General features: G+C 42.3%; 1 long non-coding RNA gene across 1 annotated transcript; it reads right to left on the bottom strand.

The window, feature by feature from the left end:
* Positions 1-5262: 5262 nt before the first annotated feature.
* On the bottom strand, positions 5263-6002 carry LOC144406273 (uncharacterized). Its single transcript, XR_013467504.1, has 3 exons — positions 5685-6002; positions 5503-5580; positions 5263-5404 (listed from the first exon to the last, which is right to left on the bottom strand). It is a non-coding gene; the product is annotated as an uncharacterized LOC144406273 (long non-coding RNA).
* Positions 6003-18858: the final 12856 nt, after the last annotated feature.

The following is an 18858-nucleotide window of genomic DNA, read 5'->3' as shown; positions in this document are numbered from 1 at the left end:
GGGGGGAGAGGTTTGGTCGCGCGCTCTCTCTCTGGTGACGCTTGGGAAATATGTCAAGACGGACGAGCGCACGTAACTAGGAGAGAATCAAAATGAAATGTTTTTCAGACAGAAAAGTGAAAAAATACATACACAAATTCAAAATAATTTACTGATTATTATTAATATGGACATTGAATTTTACTCTGTCCTTCTTTGTAAGTTTTACTCAGACTCTGACTGCTTCAAACTAAAAAAATCTCACCTAAAATTCAATGGCTTTTCAAGGTTATTTTAAATACCTTTTTTAACTTTTATTTATAGACTATATGTAAGTAACATTTAAACAACATTTTACGTAAATTTCTGCAGTTTAGATTGCCTAAATTTGTTCTCAATGTTTTTGTGTATTGAAACAATTACTTAAAAAAAATAGGCAATTGTTTAATTCAACACCTTTATTTAAAAATATATATTTTTCAAAAAAATATGTTCCAAAAGGTCAACACAGCACCCGCATCTGAAACCCTTAAACAATGGTCCCACAACCCACCACCAATTCTTTTACAATTAACAACAATTAGAATCAGAACATAGAAAAGTGGCCACATAAACAAATGTGCCCCCTTTGAAAAAACAACTCAAACATGTGCACTCAAGCTATAGGCTTGTCCCTTAGGGACAGGATCTTCGGGGACAGCTTGAGGACATCAAGCCCTAGAAGAAGCTTTTGAAAGACTTTAAAAGTGTACTTCATTTTGGGCGGGTAGTTCATGGCATAAATTATGCCCATCAGCAGGAGACAGGCCTTTGCCACACTTTAACAACAATCGATACATCTGGTTTGAATGTACCTTCATTGCCACTTGGTAGAGTGTGGTAGACACAGATCCTCAGGACTTTCTCAGCCTGATCTTCCTGAGCTGCCTCTCTACTGATACCCTGTAAAATATATATGAATCCATGTTCAGGTGCATAGTACAGCTTATTTTTTTCATTGAAGTTACAGACTAGTGTCAAAAACATCAATATTTCGATAACAGCTGAAGTTTATAATTGCTTTTACACTCACAAACAACCTGTAGTAAATCAGGCCTTATGGACGTCATGTACAACTCTAGTGATTCCTGATCTTTATTTCCTGTCTTTCATTAATGGAAACACTGAATAATACAGTTGTTCACGTTGCACGCAGAAGAGAGAGAAGAGGGTGGGAGGGTAGGAGGACAGAGGAGACGAGAGAAAATGGGAGCGGAAAGCAGAGGAGAGTGGAAGAAAGAGGAGAGGAGAAAGGAGAGGGTACAGAAAATAACACAGTAAAAGGGAGAAGGAGAGAGGAGAAGAGAAAAGCGAGGCAATCATTACCCCAAATTTTTACTCAAGTCCTATTCCTGACATGAAAGACTAATTCATTGACATTTTCAGCCCTAGGTATCCAATATTTGCTGTCAATTTTCATTTTTTGCTTTTCATGCATGAAACAAAATAGATTCAATTGAAATTTTAGTTCCGTGACTCCTTTTTCTTTTTATCATATTGATACATCACACAAGAATGCTCAACATTTGTTTGTTTTTGCCTGAACATCGACAGAAACTTTTTTCAGGTCAACCAAGATGCAAAATAAAAGAAAGTTGTGAACCACAAAGGGAGCCATTTAAAAATGTCTTTTCATATTATTTTTTTTATATCTCATTATCATGACTTGCCATGGGGATTTCTTTTACATACAATAATGTACACAAGTGAACATTGTGATCTTAACATGTGTTTGAATTAACCTCGTAGTCCTTGATGAGTTCCATTAAAGACTCCCCGAGAAACTCCATCAGGGCACGAATAATGGCCTCCCGCCTCACCTCAAGACGTCGCTGCTTTAACAGACAAAAGATGCTTGTGTTGAAAGTACCACATGAATTCACTTCTCCCATCTCCCGTTCCCGCTGGGCCGCCGCGATCTCCCGATTCCACTGGGCCGCCGCAGCGATCTCCCGTTGCCGTTCCCCGACTCGCTCCTCCGACCCCGCCGGTACCGGCCCCGAGACTCCAGGCCCCGAGCCGTCGCCGACTGCGGAGGTGCTCCGTGTCCCCGAACTGCCGCCGACCGCGGCGGTGTTCCGTGTCCCCGAGCCGCCGACTACTCCGGAGGTGTTTCACGTCTCCGAGCCGCCGCCAACTCCGAAGGTGTTCTGCGTCTCCGAGCCGCCGCCAACTCCGAAGGTGTTCTGCGTCCCCGAGTCGACGACTGCGGCGGTCTTCCGTGTCCCCGAGCCGCCGACGACCGCAGCGGTGTTCCGCGTCCCCCAGCCTCCGACCACTCCGGAGATTTCCCGCGTCCCCGAGCCGCCGACAACTCCGGAGGTTTCCTGTGTTTCCCAGCCAGCCAAACCGGAGGTGGTCCGTGTTTCCCAGCCAGCCAAACCACAGACGTTCAGTGCCCTGCAGTCGGTGCTCCGGAGCCAGACTGCTGACCGACCCCCGGAGCCTTTCCGGGCGTCTGGCCGCCCGCCGGGCCGTCCGCCAGAGTTTCCCAGGTGGACCATCCCTCGTCTCTGGTTTTCCTCCCTCCCGCCCCATGTCTGCTCTCTGCCGGGTAACTTCACTTCCTGCCTTGTCCTGCCATCCCCTGTGATTGTCTGATTGTTTCCACCTGTGTCAAATCACCTGCACCTCCCTAGTGTATTTAAACCGTGTGTGTCTCTTGTCACTTGTCGCATCATTGTCGAATGTCCTGGATGTGCCTAGTTTCTGCCTGCCTTTTTGCCGTGGTTCCTGTGCGCGTTTTTGCCCCCCGGCCTTTTGTTTCTGCCTTTTGACTATTAAAGTCTTTAGTTTTCTAAAGTCTGCGTTTGAGTCCTGCCTCCCCCGCATCCCTGACAGAACCGTGAATTTCTCCTTGCTTGGTTTCCAGCCTGCAAATGCTGTTCTACATCAAAGGAAAATGTTGGTATTTCAAATCTGGCTGGCCATGGTTGAGAGTGTAGGGAAGTTCCGCGTTCATCAGAGGAGGAGAGAATGGTGGTGTGTGATGATGATGATGATGATGATGATGAGGGGGTGGAGATAGTATCAGAGGATTCTCGTGATGGAGGCGAGTCAAACTCTATTGTTTCCACTGGACTTAGAGTGAGGACAACTGACTTGACTGGCACAACTTTTAATGTTGCTTTATCCTCCACATCTCCAATGCTGCTCAGAGTGAAAAACTGACCACTGAAATCCATGTCCTGATAAAGCACATAAAATTCCCCAGGAATATCAAAAGAGTCTCTGATAGCACAATTAGGATCTGTGAGACTGCTTGGTATGCCTCCAGGTAGAATGAGTTTTCGAATTTCGTCGTCTCCAAAAATGATTTGGAGCTTTGCTGGCGTGCCCATCCTGGCAGAAAAAGCTCCATCAGAAACACAAATGTTTGTTAATCTTTACAGACATTCATTCTGATGTGAAGTTTCAACTATATACAGTGTGCTCATGTCAGCTTAACTCATTCGAATATGATCATCTGCATTTTTTCATTTAAATCCAGAAAAAAGTCTTCAATTATGACCAAAAATAAATGCTGGTTGTTACAAATATGATTAGATGTGATGAATAATCTGTGCGGCCACCAAGGCTGTGACAGTGGCAGTGACCACTAATAAGGGAGGCAAATGTGGTCCTTCAAGGTTACCAGACGTCTTCCTGCCAGAGGATAAAAATCTGGAAGATCCTTTTGCTCAATTACTTTCTCATTGATTGTGTTCTACAACTCAAAACTTCTAAGGTGGTTATTGTACCATGCCATTTTTAGTCTGATAACAAACACTGGTTTGTTATGAACTATCATGATTTGAGCACCTCCGCAATGTCTGGCAACCCAGTAGTAGAACTATGGCACACCACCACTCCAGCAGCATAGGTTGTCCCTGAACAGTTCACAGTGTTGGCAATATGTACTCTTGTGACACCTGGAAATCTGCACTTGAATGCATCTTTAATGTCATCCTTCAGAACATCCAAAGCCACCTCTGTTTTTGTAACTAATAGTGATGGTTTGACTGCATTTGATTTGTGGAGATGGTTTGCAATCATGAGCTGGTGCTTGCTTGCAAGAGAAAGCAAGATATTCTTGAAACATCCTGTGTGTCTGATGACTCTCTTGAAGAAGCTTATGTTTCGCTTCAAATCTCATGGTCCACAGAGCAGCTACAGGACCAAATTCTCGGATAAGGTTGGGGTAGTGCTCAAGAAAATGATGCTTAGGGATGAGCTTCTTTTGAGGAAGAAATCTGCAGCGATGTTCAGATATTAAACTGTCAAGATAGCAAATGCTTTCCTCTGTATGACTTGGTGACAAAACAAGCTCTACAATGCTTTTCAACGTCATTAGCATCTGCCACGTAGGCTCATCACTGCATGAAAAGTGAGATTTTCGTCCCCGTAAACGCCCGGAAATCTCCCTAATTTCCGACAATTTCCGACAATTTGCAACCCGTGCACGTCGCGTTTGTCTGTGCCACAAATTGTCGGAAACGAACCATGACGTAGGTGGAGAGCTGGCGGAGGTGCGAATGGCCCGAATTAGCATATGAATGCAGCGAAACCGCGGGTGGCCGAGCGGAGCGGGCTTGAATAACCTTACTCCTTATTGGAGGAAACCACAACTTACTAACAAATAAAATCACTCGTGATTGGCAGCAAAACCACACGTGGGCAGACCAGGCTTGAGTTTCCTTGTTCATGATTGGATGAAAACAACTTTCAATCACTCGTGATTGGTTGGCAGATCTGTCGCTATTGGTCACCCGCCTCATTTTATTTATATATTCATATTATGATGTATATTCATTTCATAGTTATCCTATGTAGGCTACTACACTATTATTAGGATACCAACCAGGACATCAATGAATTTATAGAGAAAATGAACATTTGCCACATGTTTATGCAAAGAAAAAGCTTTATTAACAACACACAAACAACAACTACATAGAAAGTGAGGATCTGCCCGCACTTGGGTAACGGCCTCCTCGGGGTTGTAGACCGTCACTGGCGCCGTGTTTTCCGAGGCAGGTCTGTTGTGCAGGCGGCTCGTGTGCGTGTGGCGACAGTACAATCCACCCCGAGACCCCGCCAACAACGCCGTCCCCTCCGTCCGACGTGAGCTCTACGGTGGCGGATTTCCAGAGTTCCACCTCGTCATCAGCCAGCGCACTTTGTCTCGATTCCGGCAGCTGTAAAAACAACAATGAATCAGTACTGTGCGATGCGTACGGACACAACACATCGATCAATGCACCTGAAACAAGTCAGCAAATAAACTCTGACCCTCTTTCTTCTCGCTCGACTCCGCGCTGAATCCTTCGCAGCTTCCGCTCGCAATGAGTGTTCCGCCTGAACCTGAAGCTCCTGCGTCCCGTCTCACAATACGTCACACAGGCGGCTGGAAAACAATTAAATGAGTGTGGTATGAATACAAAAAGAAAATCAAACGCAAGTCACAGTAACATTTAACAAGGAAGGAGAAACAGTGTCACTTACACACAATGACGTCGTCTAAATCTGGACTTTTCCCGGAGCAAATACGAGGTCACCGCCTCATTATGAGGCGAGATTAGTCTGTGAAAACAACATGTACAGTTATGATCGGTATCCATCCTATGGTATCTATACGTATATATTCCTTTATACCGCAGAATGAAAGCATATTCTTTAAATCTGACCCTTGCTCCGGTTCGTGGCGCCTGTAGTTCGTCTCGGAGTTGAAGACGGCGCACCGCTTCCTGTAAACGACACGGCAAAGAAAACACACTTTAATAAAGCGGGTTCTGCTCACTTGTAGGGCTACTAGGCTACTCTTAGCTTAGCTTGAAGCTATGCTACTTTTAGCTTAGCTTGCAGTCATCGAACGTATTCTTACCGCTATCGTGGGATTGTGCGCCCGTCTCCTCTTCTTTGAGTCGGTTCCTCTCCTCCATGGACAGAAACCCGCAGAGTCCCGAACGCTCCAGTGGAGCACTTTCTTGAACACTTTCATGTTACATCTGGATACCCTCCAGATGATGTACATGAACTTCTTGAAGGCATTATTCCATTAGAATTGGTATTGTCTTTTGATGCACTTATCAAGAAGAAGTATTTTTCTCTCATTGAACTAAATGAAATCATCCTTCAGTTCCCATACAAGTGGTGTGACAAGACAAATCGCCCTCATCTTGTACCTGGAAACTTTTCAAACCGTAAAACGGTGGGAGGCAATGCTCATGAAAATTGGTGCCTGTTACGTCTGCTGCCTCTGATGATAGGTCTGAAAGTACCTGAAGATGCACTGCATGAAAAGTGGGATTTTCGGCAGTATGCGGCACTGTAAATTGTTGTGGAATTTCAGGTTTGCGGCAATTTGCGGGCAACGCCGAAAACTGCCGTAAATTGTCAGAAATTGACGTGGGCCTCCCTTGGCAGTTGTCCCCCCATGACCCCCCTCCTCCTATTTCTAGGGGAGGCTTTGACATGTAAATGAAAATGCTGTGAGCTATACAAATGCAAATCAGGGTTGCAGAGGGAGTTTTAGCCCAGGTGACATTTTTTTAAAAGGTAAGAAAATCTCTGGTACAAATAGATCAGGCTCAGTAGCCTAATTATAGACTCTTACATTTTAGCTTGAATTGATTTATTTATTTCAAATAAGCTAGATTACTGTGTACGCCATTAGCAATGGCAAATGTTATGTAAAAAAGATACACAAAATAACTTCTTTAAAAAATGAGTTTTAATCAAGGTAAAATGAGGATTCCATGCAAACAACATTTGAATCAGCATGAGGGGTCTGCAGAGATCAGTCTCCTAGAGCTCAACTACAGTGCATAGTGGCAGGAGTACAGACCTTTTCTTTGGTCTTACTTAAATGCACAGAGGATGTATTAACCACACATCTTCTAGCAGTGTGTCTTTCAGGGTGGGGATGAAGCCAGGAAACTTGTGCAAGAACATGTTTAAATGTAGTACCCTTTGAAACAACATTAACAACTATAAACTGCTTCATAATGGCTGGTCGTAGTTCTGCTAGAGGGTCAAGGACGGGTTCCTCAAAACTGTTAGTGTTTCCACACCACTTAGCATAAACATATGCTGACCTTTATGCTCTGCATCTATCGATTGAGTAAGTTACATTCATATATGTTACCCGTTTACATGTCATGGCAAAACAGTCAACCTCAGTGACACAAGGGTAGATCTGATGATACATTGTCAACATTGCATGTCTGTCAGACTCATCCAAGATTGTCTGGTGGATTGGAGAAAGAGGCACCACTGTACAGTTTTCTAGGGAAAGTCGTTCTGCTGACACCAAAACACTGTGCTTTACATAAAGCATATCAGCTATTTCATTGCACGACAAAGTCCCAACCATTTGTCTTCCTAAAATACTGGCAAATTCTGCACCATATTCACATGTCCATGGCATATGAAGCTGTTGGCTCTGCTGAAATTGCCTCATGATCTGGACTTCAATTGTCCTATTGTTGTGATTAAATTTACCCAGTATTCCGTTAAAACTCTCAAATGAAAAACACCAAAAAGAATAAACTGGTCCGTAATCCAACATGCATTCTTTCAAATGGAGATGTAGATGCAAGTTGGGGGTGCAGCGCAATGGGCCAAACAGTTTGACAAATTTGGAGAGAAAAGTCTGCAGGTTCAGTGTTGCAATGTTCACAGTAGCGCCGAGGTCTTTTCCTCGGTCTTAGGACTTCCATCTTTCAACTCACAGCATAGGCAGGCACACCGGTCTTGTTTATACACGAGCATACGCAAGCTCAGCTGGTCTCGCGAGTCCTTCCGTATAACAATAACCTCGTATGTGATTGGAGGACCCTTGGACTCCTCGTCCAATCACGTGTGAGGTCATAGGCAGGACTCATACAGCAGTACTTGCAAGACGAGCATACATACAAAAAGTGTGTTAATATATTCAGAAGAACTGTATCTCCAGTTCCTTTGTTTGTTTTTTGCTGGTTCGTGAATAATGGCTGGACGACATCTCGCGTTCAACTCGTCTTCAACTCCTCTCTGCGGTCAGCAACTTTCCGCCAGTCCGCAGACAGACGAGAAGAAACTGCTGAATGCTCTCAGTGGATTGTCTCGTCAACTCCAACAACAAACTGCCGATATCAATGAGCGGTTCGCTCAACTGGAGAGTTCGGTACTCTCCAGGTTGCTGTCCATAGAGGAGAGGTTGGCGGCTCTGGAGGAACTGACTCAAAGAAGAGGAGACAGGCGCACAATCCCAAGATAGCGGTAAGAATATGTTCAATGACTGCAAGCTAAGATAAAAGTAGCGTAGCCTAAAACGAAAGCTAAGAGTAGCCTAGTAGCCTTACAAGTGAGCAGAAACAGCTTTATGAAAGTGTATTTTCTTTGCCGTGTCATTTACAGGAAGCGGTGCGCCGTCTTCACAACTCTGAGACGAATTACAGGCGCTACGAACCGGAGCAAGGGTAAGATTTAAAGAATATGCTTTCATTCTGCGGTATAAGGAAATATATACGTATAGATACCATAGGATGGATAACTGTACATTTCGTTTTCACAGACTAATCTCGCCTCATAATGAGGCGGTGACCTCGTATTTGCTCCGGGAAATATCTGCAAGTCCAGATTTCGATTTAGATAAAGACGTCATTGTGTGTAAATGTTACTGTGACTTGCGTTTGATTTTTTTTATTCATACCACACTCATTTAATTGTTTTCCAGCCGCCTGTAAGATGTATTTTGAGACGGTATGCAGGAGCTTCAGGTTTTCCCAGCCGGAACACTCATTGCGGGCAGAAGGTGCGAAGAATTCAGCGCGGAGTCGAGCGAGAAGAAAGAGGGTAAGAGTTTATTTGCTTACTTTTTTCAGATGCATTGATAGATGTGTTGTGTGCATCGCATCGCACAGTACTGATTCATTGTTGTATTTACAGCCGCTGGAATCGAGACAAACAGCGTGGTTACATGGGTTCGAATAACTGGCTTAGTCGGACTGAAATCGAATTATCCGTTTCATGTAAACACCTTTGTCCGACTATGTGCGGTCCGACTACAATCCGACTAACACTCCTGGATAACTCGATCTGATCCAGTTGATAGTTTGACTTTTGCGGCATGTAACGGTGAATCGGATAAGGAACTGGACTTTGCGTCTTTGCTCATGCTTGAGATCCCGACGGCGTCTTCTCTCCGTTATCAAATCAGCCGATAGCGCCATTCGCATCCGCTGTACTCCTATTAACATCATGCAAAAATAGTAGAGGGATGTAGCTTCACCTTGCTCTCTGTTTGCCATCTTTCGCATAATGTTGATGTTGTTGTTGGTTGTTGTTGGTAGTGGTGAAGAGGTCAAGCGAAAATGGCTGTATCACAACTAGTTGTAATGAAAACAGCGCCACCTATCGTATCGGATATGACATGCTTTCGGCCAATGATTAAATTTATTCACTGCCATGTATATTGGGATAATAGCACTTGCCCCAAAAGATAGCACAGTCCGACTAAGCAAAGATTCAAATTATACCATCATGTAAACACTCACTGTGTGCTGGCTGATGACGAGGTGGAACTCTGGAAATCTGCCACCGTAGCGCTCATGTCAGACGAAGAGGATGGCGTTGTTGGCGGGGTCTCGGGGTGGATTGTACGGTCGCCGCCATTTCGTAGGCCTAAGCTGCAGTCCCGGTTAGAGGCGACTCAGAAATACAGAGCCACACACACACTAGGCGCCTGCACAACAGACCTGCCTCGGAAAATATGCCGCCAGTGGCAGTCTACAACCCCGAGGAGGCAAACGGACAGTTTACTGAGCTGTAGTTTTTTAAACCGCCTTTACCCAAGTGTGGGCAGCTCCTTTGTATATAGTTGTTATTTGTATGTTGTTAATAAAGCTCTTTCTTTGCATAAACATGTTCGTGGCAAATGTTCATTTCCTCTAATAATTCATTGATGTCCTGGATGGTATCCTAATAATAGTGTAGTAGCCTACATAGGATAACAATGAAATGAATATACAGCATGATATGAATATATAAATATATATGAATAAAATGAGGCGGTTGACCAATAGCGACAGATCTGCCAACCAATCACGAGTGATTTTACTTGTTTGAAAGTTGTGGTTTCATCCAGTCATGAGCAAGGAAACTCAAGCCTGGCCTGCCCAGGTGTGGTTTTTCTGGCAATCTTTATAAAGGCAAGGCACTGTCTGGCCACGGCTAACCATTCCATGTCTTAGTCTGTAGTGTTTCAACAGTTCTGTCCGTGTGTCAGCCTCAACTTCACATGTTTTACAAGACCATTTCATCTATTTTGATTCTAGAAAATACAGACAGAAATAAATCAAACCTAATTAGAACTAGATTTTCATATCAGCATAAAAGACAACTTAAAACTAAGAATGAAAGGTTCCTAAGGTTTTAGATTTACGACCCTGAGCGACCCGCCCGCCCGGAAAGAAGCGCATGCGTCCTGGAGGCACGTTACAAGGCGCATGTGCGGATTCAAAAAGCTTACTTGGTATGCGCAATCACATGAAACCTTTGAATATTATGTGAAAATATATAGTAAAACTTACTCATCCTGTTTATTTATTACCTGAATGCCATATATAAATTTACTTGAATAATTCCAGTTCTCACTGGTACTTACAATTACAAAATAAAAATTGTGACAACCTAATAAATATTACTATACCACAAAATCATTTTTTTCAGTCCATGTAACAGTACCGGTCTGCAGCCCAGTGGTTGGGGACCACTGATATAGAGGATGTAAATACAGGAACATGTCAAACAGTGATAAAGTCACAACTGGGACACACTTATTGTCAATGCAGCTATTTGTTTTTACAAGAAAATGTTGTATTGCAGTAACAGTAAGCTGAGTCATCAACTGAAGTTTTCCTTACTTTCCTAACATGGTTAACTTCACTTCACTATCTACACCAAGGCCCACTTCCATGCAGACTTTCTTCCCAATGTGTGTGTCTGCCTGTGTGTAAATGGAGGAACTCAACAGAAATAGCATGTGGGTATGTGTCTCAATAATGATCAAAGACAATACAGTTATTCAGCAATACCATTACATGCATACTACCTGAAAGCAACAAACAATCATGTGAGGCTTGTGTGTCTAACTGCCTAATCTCAGCGCAGCATTTCACACAGTTGACCATGACATACCACTGGATAAACTAGGTGGGACTCTCTGGCACAGCACTTAACTGGTTTGAATCCCACTTGAAAGACCGATAATTCTTTGTGTCTGTAGATAATTACACATCGGACCTGAAAAAAAATGGCATGTGGTGTTCCCCAAGGTTCAATACTGGGGCCCATCTACATGCTTCCATTACCTCAGAATATGGAAAACAGGTGTGTTATCATAGTTATGCAGATGACACACAAATCTATATAACTATCACGAGGGGACTACAATCCAATACAGGGGCTGGGTAAATGCATTGAACAAATCAACAACTGGATGTGCCAACTTCAATTAAACAAAGATAAAACAGAAGTAATAAACCAAGCTAGAAATCTGTGTAATTGTGCATACGGACCTCAACCCGAACAGCCATATCAAGACAGTTACAAAATCAGACTACTATCATCTAAAGAATATATCAATCGCTTAGAGGGCTTATGTTTCAACCAGATTTGGAAAAACTGTCTATGCATTTATCTCCAGTAGACTCAACTACTGTAACACTCTAAAAAATGTCACTGTAAATTAACGGTATTTTACTGGCAGCAAGGACACCAGGAATTTACCGTTATTTTATGGAATAATACTGTAAATGGTTTTTACACTGTTACCATAAAATGGATTACTGTATGTTACCGTAATTTTGAACGAATTTTACTGTGAATTAACTGCAATCTACTGGCAGTCGACGCTAGTAACTTACTGTTTTATTTACAGTGCCCTACCGTAAATTAAGGTATGTTGTTGTATATTGGATTACAGTTTGTTACCATACGATTACTGTTTTTGTGTTATAAATACCAGAATGTTACCGTTTACTTATAACCGTATACTTTTGCATTTAATTCCCCACAAATTAAAGAAAGACAACCAAACTCATTTTGGTCATAGTGGAGTTTATTAGATAGATACTTTATTGATCCCTCAAGAGGGACATTTTGGTATCACAGCAGCATGTACAGGGAAGAAAATAGAATAAAAAGATACACATTATATACAATATAATAAGATAGAAATATTAAATTCTTAAATTAAATTAAATAAACTATAACTGAAAGAAAAGAATAACCTTCCAAAAGAGACAATAATAATAATTTGTAAAAGCAGAAGAGGAAGAGGAAAGAGCAGCAACATCACAGCAGTACAGGGTTGTTATTGTCATTATTTAGCCAGAGATGATTTATTGTAAAGTGTTATTACACTGGGCAGGAATGATTTCCTGTATCGGAATCATAAAATCATTAGGAACAAGGTAAACTAACTGCAACAATACGCTATGGAATACTTTAAATTGACCGCAGCAAACGGCTGGCGTCCTTAATCCAGTGCCTCTGTAAAAAAAAAAAAAAAAAAAATGTTTAGAAAAACTGTCATTGGTAAAATATTAAAATTACAAAGTTGAGGAAGACAACAAGATGTAAGGAAGGAGAATTTTAATCATGCTAGGCAAATAACACTTACCAACGTTACTTGGAGAGACGAGGCAATTAGAAACTCTTCCGATGTTGAACTGCACTGACAGGTGTTCTTGATGAACTGAGATTACGCGTCTGACGTCACGTTCAGGAGCAGTCGGTCACGATTAACACTCAAATAACTTTTAGGCAATGAACACTTTGAATAATACAAATATTTATTATCTTTACATTCCGGCCACTGAAACGACAGCGAAGGCGGCGCATGGGATAGGGAGGGTGTACTGTGCAGCACAAGGTTGGCGGATCGAATCCTGGCTTCTCCCTGTGCCAAGTTCAAGTGTCACTGAGCAAGACACCTAACCCCCAATTACATAACATTATGTCAAACCATGGGTGTTTTGGATAAAAGTGACAGCTGCATGTATAGTAATGTCCTGTAAGTCAAAGTCATCATCATATCTCATGAGATACTATCTCATTATGATGACTTACAGAACCTGTTTTTCAGTGGCTGACATGGGCTTCCATACTTTAACCTACAAAAGATGTAATGCACTGTAAATTTACAGCAATTTGTTACAGTGAATGACTTTTTACAGAGACATGTAAAAACAATCAGAAAGTTACAGCTGATACAGAATGCTGCAGCTTGAGTCCTCACCAGGACCAGGAAAGTGGATCAGATCACTCCAGTTCTCAGGTCTTTACACTGGCTTCCTGTCAAACAAAGATTTGAGTTGAAAATCCTGCTGTTGGTTTTCAAAGCAGTGAATGGTTTACGGCTGAAGTACATTTCTTATCTGATACCTTTATGAACCACCACAAATCCTTAGGTCATGGGTCCCCAACCTCTTTTAACTCACGGACTGTTTTCGTGTCAGACAATATTTCGTGGACCGGTCAATAATGGGGGGGGGGGGGTAGTAGTCGTTGCGGGCAGACCGACTGATATATGTCAAGAGGGATGAGCGCACATAATTAGGTGAGAATCCGGTCAAGTTTCAAATGAAAACATTTTTCAGAATAAAAAAATATTTATTCTTTCTGTGGTGCGGCCCGGTACCAAATGGCCCACGAACTGGTTCACGGCCCGGTGGTTGGGGACCACTGCCTTAGGTCATTTGGGGCTGGTCTACTTTCTGTTCCCAGAGTTAAAACTAAACATGGAGAAGCAGTGTTTTTCTGCTCCACATATCTGGAACAAAGTCCCAGAAAGCTGCAGGTCTGCCGAGTCCCTCAGCTCTTTTAAATCCAGGTTAAATACCATTCTGTTTGCGCATGCTTAATTCACCATTTACTTCTTAAAGTGCACTGCAAATTTAATTCTATTTTTAGATTTTTTATGTATTTTGTTATCTTTTTAATGATTGTTATCAAGAAGAGTTATAACAACGACAAACCCTTGTTTACAGCGGAAATCAGAAGGCTATGACTGCAGAATGAGCAGGCATTTAGGAGTGGGGACAAGGATTTGTACACTGCAGTTCCTGCAGCCCTCGCTTATTGTGTCGGATCTTCACACAACGTCGTTCAGTCCCTCCAGACCGTGAAAGATCGGTGGACTTTTCCTGCACACTCCGGTAGAGCCTGTGGAGGGCCTTGTTTTCGTCGGAAAGTGTTGACACAGCATTGTTTTTTTATTCTTTGTTTTTCCCACTTTATTGACGAAGACCTTGATTGGATTATATCTGCTGTGTGAGCATGCATTTTGGTCCACTGATAAATGTAATGGTAAAATATAATGATGCCATAATATTTTAATAGAATAATGTCTAAAGCTTATCATGAGCTTAATTGTGAGGAAGTTCCACGGCACCAGGTGTGTGGGAACTGAGCACCTGTCCTTTTTGATCTCATTTGTCTATGCATAACATAGCTTTGTGGAGGAAAGAGAAGGTGTGAATGTCTCGGTATTGGGAGCAAATCTCAGGTTGACCACAGGTGGCAGTGTATTAGCGTGACAGGGACATAGAGTGCACAGGTGCAACTGACATAGGTATAGATGCATGGGGGACGGGGAGATTGTGTGTCTTAACTAGCGGTAAAAAACGTGCAGAGGTACATCGGGAAGCAAAGCCATATACAGTTGTGTATTATAAAGTGTGAAAAGTAAACGGGAACTTAACCCCAAAAAACAAAGGACCTAGACAGTCTGTTTTAGCGAGTAAGGAGCAGGATCTCCTGCACCCAGCCAAGTGGCTTTCTAACATCAGTCACTTTAATCAATTTCATATACATTTGGGTTCAATTTTGCTATTTTGATGCAGGATAGATGGATAGATGAAATGCTTATTCACCCAAGCTCAAGTCACAACAAAACTGCCACTTTCAACTCCGCACCAAGATGGGGAACAGCCAGTGAGCAAGTTGGTGTAGACCAAAGACGTAAACGAAGAGTAATTACAGTCACCAAAATGTGTACGAGTCACTGCACACCAAGTGACCACAACATGTACTATTGTGTGGTTTGGTACAACTGCGTTAAACATCCAGCTAAATAATTTGACAGTCATCTTTTACTACAGAAGAGCCAGAGTCTAAAGCTACATTGTACATTTCTCTACAATTCTTCTTATTGTTCTTTTTACTAAAGAATTCTGAAACACTTTGTGAAATACCAACATTGTGCCAGTTAATTTAGCAACAACTGCTCTCAACATTGGACTCATTAATTCACATTGCTGTGTATTCAGTATATAAAGGTTGAACTAAATTGAATGTGACCACTGAAAAAAGCTTCCAGGGACACGACTCACAAGACTGAATAGGAACAGAGGCCGACATTAAGAAACTCTACTACCCGACTCGGTCCTCCTTACACATAAACACAAACCAGAGTGCGCACACGCACGAGTCCTTGGTGGATAAAGGGGAGAGGAGAACCCATCTGCATTGCAGATGTGGTTACAGTATTAAAGCATTCATTATTTTTAGGGCTGTCAATAGATGATTCAATGTATTTTTTTAAACACAAAACTACTGAATGAGAGTAAAGAACTTTACTCACATTTCTGTTTCCAAGTTGTGCTTTTGCGTTCTAGTACCTGTAATCCTTACAATCCTTCATCCCACTTCTGTTTGACACGTGAATAAATTCCTCTGCACAGTTATGCACTGCTATGTCACACCTGTTTGTCGTACTTCCAATGTATAAAGCGCTCCATCTTCAACTACCGTCTCGGTCGTTAACTGCGTTAAAATGCATTTTCTCTAAAATCTCGGTCACAATAATTTCATAGAATAACATCTTAACTTTGACAGCACTGAGAAATGTGCTATTTTTCTGTGTTCCACAAGAAGTGAGGCAGTTTCATTTGTGAACAGGCATTTCAGATTTGAAATCAAAAAATATTCTTTATTAGTTTATAGCAGTTTATTGTGTTTACAGCATCTGAATCATTGCATGGAAGTACAACATAATTACTTCATCCATCAAGTGTACATCATTCATCATAGCTGCATTAGTTAGAGGAAGTGGCAGGGGGTGGGGGCAAATGTCAATATATTTAATTGAAGTATAAGCAAAGAGGGTAGGAGGTGAATGACTCTCCTATATATCAAAATAACCAAAAAACCTCCCCCTTGTTAACCCGTCACTTCCTTTTGTGACCCCAAACTATTAGAAGCCAAACTGTGCCTTTTTGAATCCATGGTGCTTATTTGGCACTTTTTGTCTCTCAGTACAATCATCTTTACATTAATCTGCATAATAATTCGCCATGTGCTAATGCTAATGGGAGAGTGACTGTTTTTGCACTACAGGCCTTCAGAACGATGGGCGTTTCCGGGCCTTTATACTACTGGAGTTTCTGTATTATGGACGTTTCGGAGTGGAAGTCGCGTGATTGCTGAGCGGTGTCTCATTGTATAAATATTGACGTGGCGTCTCAAATCAACAGAAAAGTAATGTTGACAGCAATATTGTTTAACCACACAATCAGCCTAATGCATTCGAGGTCGTGGGGTCACGCTTAACGTCACATGTTCACTTAATTTTACAGGCCCCTTGACCCATCAGTCATCGAATATGAACATCACGGGTGGTGTGAAAAAAGTGAATCTATGTGATTAATGAGGCAGTGAATAATGCGATTAAAATATTTTAGCGCAGTTACCGCAACTTTACTTCCTTGTGCCGGAAGTAAACAAAGTATCCCCCTGGGAATGTTAGATTGGAGAGAGCAAGGCAAGAGTTGAGATGGAGAAAGCTTTTTGCATTGGAAGTAAAACAAACAGAGGTGTGACATACAGCGGAGAACTGTGCAGAGGAATTACTGCACGGAATCACAGAACAGAAGGAGGATGAGTGGCTAACGGACCATCTCAATATCCACCCTGCGCGGCACACGGTTTGAATACGACCACCACTGCGTCCCTAAAAGACAGAGGTTTGGAAAACGTCCTGGCTAAATGTGGGGAGATTGTTGGACACAGTCGTCACATGATGGAGAGTTGAGAGCAAAGTGCACGAGGACAGCAGGAAGAGTCGCTAGTTCAACATGTTCCACCTGGTGACGGCCCTGCCTATTGGTCCATGTCTGTGATGTCATTGTGTTTCTCCGAGGTGATACCATCAACCTGATTGAGAGCAGCTGGGGGTTCCAGCAGTATAAAAGCGCATGGTTGCTGCCTGCCGGTGTCGCTGGTTTCCCTGGTCAGGGTCCGCATCTTTGTTTGGGTCTCTTTGCGTTTCATTTGTGTTCATAACACTACCTTGCATGATCAAGCGCCCACACTGACATGACTGAAACTACTGATGTACACACCTCATATTTGCTTTACTTCTGGTTTTGCTACTTTACTTAAATAAATATACTTTTATGTCAGCTTTGCACTGTCTCTCCCGTTTTTGTCATCTCCGTTGAGCCGGGTCATGACATGTGTTTGCAATACAAATCAAACAGTGTCTCAAATATATGCTTTCTAAGGTGATTACTCACTTTTAGTCGCGATTAATGAATTCCAAAATGTTTGAGCAATTAGTTAATTTTTTCTATTTGTTGTTATATTTACATCCCTAATAATAATAATGTATATAACAATGTAGCAGCCCTTTTACCAAACCAGTGAAAGAGTGATCTTCAGGGGACTGCAGATGGGAGGAACCGAGAATCTGGAGAGCAGAAATGCTCAAATTAAGAATGAAGATTAAGAATTAAGAAAGTGCTACCACACCCACTTCATTCCAATGGCAATTGAACTGAGCAATGGCAATCCTAGGGAGCTGATGTTTAGCAGGTATAATGTTTTTCATATTCGCTACTTAATTTAGCGAGTAAGCATACTACCATTGGCCAATTTGCACTAAACACATTGTTGAGCTAAGGTTTATGTCACTGTCATTATGTTGACAGGTATTTAGACATGAATCTAAAAAAAAAGTTTGTACATTTCAAAACCTTAAAACTTAAAATATCAAGAAAAAAGCAGAGGATTAATAAACTGTTGCAATCTATATCCAATAGTCGATCCCACCAAACATTGTCAAAGAGCCACACGGCGGGGAAGAAAAGTTTTGAAAGTTTGAGTGTTGCAAAGTCTTCTGAAGAAATACAGCTGTGTGCTACTTGCGTGATTTCCGTGCTCGTCCTCCAAACGCCCTGCGTTGCTTTCACCCATCAGCTTCTTTGTCACCGTCTATTCAGATAAGCTCCATGCTCTCCCGCCCTTAACCGGCTCTCGCCTTTTCACCGACATGTCTTGTTCTCCTCCCCTTCCTCTGCCTCCTCCTCTTCCACCTCCCTCTTTTTCTGCTCCTCCGGTGTTCAGATGTAGAGCCAGTGTATAACTCATGTCTTGTGGATGACTAAACTCGCAGCAATCTTGACTCCACACCTCTGAATGAAAAGGAAAATATAGGGCAGCAGAGGAGTGGAGCATTCATTCAAGTGCTTTCACTCCCATAGCATAAGCGTATTCATAGAAATGCTCCCCTCCACAAAAAGTGGGTTCGACACTTGCAAAAAGAATGCTCATCAACTTTAGATGACTAACCACCAGTGAATACGGTTGCTCGAAGGGTAGAAATTGGGTAAAGGTGGAAAACAAAATCAAACAGCCGAGGGTAGAAACTGAAGGGATTGAGGCAAAGCACTGGAGAGGCACATCTAGATCATGCATGCTCTCCAACTCACAGCCTGGCTTGGCTCTGCTGTGACCATTTGTTTTTCAACCTTATCATACCTTGGTTTTTCAACCCTGTGAAAACACCATGTAAAGGTGACCAGGACAAATACA

Source organism: Gasterosteus aculeatus, chromosome 4 (genome assembly GCF_964276395.1).
Source record: "Gasterosteus aculeatus chromosome 4, fGasAcu3.hap1.1, whole genome shotgun sequence".
NCBI classification, from domain to species: domain Eukaryota; kingdom Metazoa; phylum Chordata; class Actinopteri; order Perciformes; family Gasterosteidae; genus Gasterosteus; species Gasterosteus aculeatus.
Note: the sequence above shows the minus strand (reverse complement) of the source record. Positions and strands in the feature narration are given on the sequence as shown.